Below are 5829 nucleotides of genomic sequence, written 5' to 3' on the forward strand. Positions count from 1 at the left end.
AAAAAAAAAAAAAAAAAAAAAAAAAAAATGTTTTGTTTATAATTATTATTAGTACATAATAGTTGTATATATTTATGGAGTACATGTGATGCTTTGGCATAGGCATACAATGTGTAACGATGAAATAATGATAACTAGGATATCCATCAGCTCAAGCATAGACAAAATTTCCTTCATGAACAACCTAAATGTCCATCAATAGACAAATGGATTAAAAAAATGTGGTACATATACACAATGAAGTACTATTCAGCCATAAAAAGAATGAAATCCTGTCATTTGCAACAACATGAATGGAACTGGAAGTCATTAAGTGAAATAAGCCAGACACAGAAAGATGAATTTTACATGTTTTCACTCATATGTGGGAGCTAAAAATTTAAAAAACTGAATTTATAGAGATAGAGAGTAGAATGATGCTTGTCAGAGGCTGGGAAGAGGAGCAGGAGTGGAGGATAAAGTGAGGATGGTTAATGGGCACATAAATACGGTTACAATGAATAAGTTCTAGGGCCAGCCATGGTGGCTCATTCCTGTAATCCCAGAACTTTGGGATGCTGAGGCGGGTGGATCACTTGAGATCAGAAGTTTGAGACCAGCCTGGCCAACACGGTGAAACCCTGTCTCTACTAAAAATACAAAAAATTAGCTGGGTATGGTGGCCTGCACCTGTAATTCCAGCTACTCAGGAGGCTGAGGCACAAGAATCACTTGAACCTGGGGTGCAGAGGTTGCAGTGAGCTGAGATTGTGCCACTGCACTCCAGCCGGGGTGACAGAGTGAGATTCTGTCTCAAAAAAACCCTGAAACATGAATAAGATCTAGTATTTTGAAGCATAATAGGGTGACTTTTTTTTTTTATTTTTTGTTTTTTTGAGATGAAATTTCACTCTTATTGCCCAGGCTGGACTGCAACGGTGCAATCTCGGCTCACTGCAACCTCCGCCTCCCGGGTTCAAGCGATTCTCCTGCCTCAGCCTCCCAAGTACCTGGGATTACAGGCATGTGCCACCACGTCCGGCTGATTTTGTAATTTTAGTAGAGACAGGGTTTCTCCATGTTGATCAGGCTGGTCTTGAGCTCCCGGCCTCAGGTGATCCGCCCACCTTGGCCTCCCAAAGTGCTGGGATTACAGGCATGAGCCACCGCGCCTGGCCAATAGGGTGACTATTGTTAGCATAATTTATTGTATAGCCTGAGCAACATAGTGAGACCCTATCTCTACAAAGAATAATAAAAATTAGCTGGGCATGGTGACATCTGTGGTCCAAGCTACTTGGGAGGCCAATGTGGGAGGATCCCTTGAACCCAGAGATTGAGGCTGCAGTGAGCTGTGATCATGTCACTGCACTCTAGCCTGGGTGGCAGAGTGAGACCTTGTCTCAAAAAGAAGAAAAAATTTATTGTATATCTAAGTATAACTGAAGAGTGGAACTAGAATATTCCTAATGTGAAGGGACTCTTGAGCTGAGGCTTGAGGGATACGTGGAAGTTTTGCAGGTGAAAAAGTGAGAAATGTACACATAAAAACATAACATATGAGAAAATATGGCTTATTTAAGCAATGACAAATGGTCCAGTTTCATTAATACTAGTATGAGAGGGGCAGAATGACATGAAATGAGGCTAGAAAGGAAATCATTAGCAGAGCAGTAAAGGTAAGAAGTTAGTTTTACCCTATAGTTGATGAGGAGCCATTGGAGAATTTTGAGGAGGATCTTGATAGCGATCCTATCACTTGCTCATTCACTCATTCACTCACTCACCAAATATGATCTAGGTTCGATGTTGGGCCACTCTGGTAGCAACGTGAAAAATGAATAAATAAAAGATATTTGGCAGAGCATACCAGCTGTTTTCACCAAATGTACTTCTGCCTGGATACACAGCCAGCACACTCATCTCAGTCTCTCTTGCAGTTAGGTGTGGTTCTGTGACCTTAGTCTAGTCTATGGAATGTGTGCAAAAGTGAGTTGTGTTGTATTCTGTCCAAGCCCATTAAAACCTCACATGTGCTGGGTTTTATACTGGCTGACTGAGTTGAGATCTTGGAAACCAAGTCATAGAGATACTAGCACTGCCATCAGAATAGGCCTCCCTATTGTCTTAAAACACATGCTGGACTGTTATGTGGGCCCGAAGTAAACATTTATCTGTTTACTTATATGTTGAGTAATTGTGTTTTTGGATCGGTTGCCATTGCTCAGCCTATCCTCATAACACAGAGTGACATAAGAAATTAGGTGAAAACATTAAAACCTCAGCTGGGGGTAGTGGAAGTGGGGATAGAGAAAAGTGGGGGAGATAATAAATTGCTATTTAGGACATAGAATCAACAGCATCTGAAAGGTGGTTGGCTGTAGTTGGTGAGATTGGAGGCCAGGTCCAGCATGACTCCAAGGTTTCTGACTTGGGCAACTAATTGGACAATGATGACATTCATGAAGACAGGACATACCATAAGAAGAGCAATTTTGGGAGAAGGCATGTTTGGTTTTAAAAATGTTCAGTTTGGGCCAGGCACAGTGGCTCATGCCTGTAATCCCAGAACTTTGGGAGGCCGAGGCAGGTGGATCACCTGAGGTCAGGAGTTCGAGACCAGCCTGGCCAACATTGTGAAACCCTGTTTCTACTAAAAATACAAAAATTAGCCAGGCGTGGTGGCACACACCTGTAATCCCAGTTACTCAAGAGACTGAAGCAGATCTCTTGAACCTGGGAGACAGAGGTTGCAGTGAGCCAAGATTGTACCATTGCACTCCAGCCTGGGCAATAAGAGCGAAATTCCATCTCAAAAAAAAAAAATGCTGAGTTTGTTGTGTTAGGTTTATGAATTTGGCTTAGTGCAGAGGTCTGAGATTGAGATAGTATTTGGGATACAATAAGGTTACAAAGGTATGAAATCATTCATTTAAGTATGCAAACAGAGTGCAGCGAGGAGGACAGAAAATAAGTGATGAAACACCAATATTTGTTTTTTTAATTGATCTTAAAAATTTTTTATTATAAAATATTATACATGTACAAAGTTGAGCGAATGGTGTGAAGAACTCCTTATGAACCCACCCATCACCATGTTCAACAATTTTATTTTTTACAAGTTATCTATTGCTCAGATCAAATCACCTAAAACTTGGTGACTTTACACAATAAACAGTTATTATTCCACACAGTTTTGGTGGGTCATAAATTCAGGACTGGCTTGGCTGTGTGGCTCTGGCTCACACTGGAACTGTGGTCATCCATCTGAAGGCTTGACTGGGGCTTGAAGATCGGCTTCCAGGATGGTTCCTTCATGTGCGTGCCAAGCTATTGCTGGCTGTTGGTGGGTCTCTATGTGGATTAATCTCTCCACAGTGTTGCTCAAATGCCCTCATGACATGCTAGCTGGCATCTCCCAAAGTGAGTGACTTCAGAGATAACAAGGCAGAAGTTAAGTTAGAATCTTCATTTCCATAGTATCTTGTGGTCACACAGGTCAATCCTATTCATAAAAAGTAGGAATACCAAGAAGTGGGGAGTCACTGAGGCTGTCTTAGTGGCTAGGTACCATATCACTCAGAGCCAATCACGTTTCATCTATTCTCCCATCCCACTCCCTACTGCCTAGATTGCTTTAAAACAAATCCCCAACATTGTATCATTTTATTAACAAACATATACTCAGATCTGACTAAAAAAGAACTCATATAATTTTCACACCTAAAAAGTTAATCATACTCTCTTAATAGGTAATACCTAATCAACAGTTATATTCCTTTGACTGTTTTATATATACTTGTATGATTTATATATATGTATATTTTTGTATATACTTTGTATATACTTGTATTTTATATACAAATATACATATATATGAATTTATTTATTTATTTATTTATGTTTATGAGACAGAATCTTGCTCTGTCACCAGGCTGGGGTGCAGTGGCACGATCTTGCTCACTGCAACCTCTGCCTTCCGGGTTCAAGCGATTCTCCTGCTTCAGCCTCTCAAGTAGCTGGGACTACAGGTGCCCGCCACCATGCCCAGCTAATTTTTGTATTTTTAGTAGAGATGGGGTTTCACCATGTTGGCCAGGCTGGTCTTGAACTCCTGACCTCAAGTGATCCACCCACCTCGGCCTCCCAAAGTGCTGGGATTACAGGTGTGAGCCACCACACCTGGCCATACATATGAATTTTTAAATTTTAGAGTTTGAGTCATGACCCTATTGAAGTCTATATATTAAAATTGGTGGATATAATTATTAGATCTCAATTTATGGGTTCACTCTTCATATTTTTTTAAATAAAGGATTATCTTTATTTATTGAGGAAACTAGCTTATTTTGTCTGACAGTCTGCATTTTGATGATTGCAGTGGTAACATGTTTCTATTCTCCTTGCATTTCTCATAGAGACATCAATATTTAAGGAGTCATTCAAGAAAGAGTGATTTATAAATAAACACTTTTATTGAGTGGCCTAGTGTTAAGATCCATATCAGGCTTAAAATTAATACATTATCATAGAATTAAATTGTGATATATAGAATAAATTTGAATTATTTTAAAATGTAATTATTATTACTATTTCATTGTTTAAAAATTGAGTAGTTGAACTGGGAAACTTTGATATTATATTGTAGAACCAATCCTTAGTGCTGTCTCTTCCTTGATGTCTTCTGTGTCAAAGATCTGCACACTTACAATACTGAAGCTTTTTTTTTTTTTTTTTTTTATTAGTTGAAGTCATTGGAGGAACAGGTTATTTGGGGGTGTCCCATTGTTTAATAATAGTTTCTTCTTTATGTCCTTCATATTCTTTCTTATGTTTGCACCAGAGATAACTTACTGTTCTTGTGTCTGATTTTGGAGATTTTTCTATTTTTGAGACTTCGAAGTGACAAAGTTAACATTTTCCTTTTAATTTATCCTTACAAGACATGAAAGGATCCCAAATAGGACTATGAAAGACTCATGGCCTAATGCAATTAAATAATGGAAAGTTACATATTGTTTTGAAAAGCAATTTTATTTATTTTTATGAATGCTAATATACCAAGAAATCCCACAAAGACTTACCTTTACCATTTTGACTTGTATTATTATTATTGAAAATTTCATAAACATTTTTTTTGAGACTGGGTCTCTGTCACCCAGACTGTGGTGCAGTGGCATGATCATGGCTCACTGCAACCTCAACTTCCTGGGTTCAAGCAGCCCTTTTGCCTCAGCTTCCCAAGTAGTTGGGACTACAGGCACACATCACCACACCTGGCTCATTTTGAAAAAAATTTCTTTTGTGGAGACGGAGTCTTGCTATGTTGCCCAGGCTGGTCTCGAACTCCTGGCTTCAAGTGATCTTCTGCCTAGGCCTCCCAAAGTGCTGAGATTAAAGGCGTGAGCCACTGCACCCAGCCAGTATAAAAATTTTTTGATTCAAAGGATGTAATATTCTTGCTAAAGATATCTAACTAGCATACCATTTACATTTATAAACTGTTATAAATCAGTTAATATTTATATTTCCTTATTTAACTATTTGAAATATTTTAATTGTTTTTGTGTATGAAAATAGACAGCTTTGACATTATTATAATTTTACTTTTGTAGTAATACATATTTTTCAACTAACTGATAGAATTTCTGCATATATATTTTTCAAGATTTTCACTCTGTTACATGTCGAATGTTTATATTTGAAAGTGAGTATTTTGATACTAACAATAACTCTGGCAGACTTTTTCTATACTACTGTGATGTGATTAATATGATGGAAATCTATGTGATCACATGGTTGTCAGTATGCACAAGTTCAGGGATGCCAGAAGTAGCAATGAAGTTGGCA

Source organism: Theropithecus gelada, chromosome 9 (assembly GCF_003255815.1).
Source record: "Theropithecus gelada isolate Dixy chromosome 9, Tgel_1.0, whole genome shotgun sequence".
Taxonomy (NCBI): domain Eukaryota; kingdom Metazoa; phylum Chordata; class Mammalia; order Primates; family Cercopithecidae; genus Theropithecus; species Theropithecus gelada.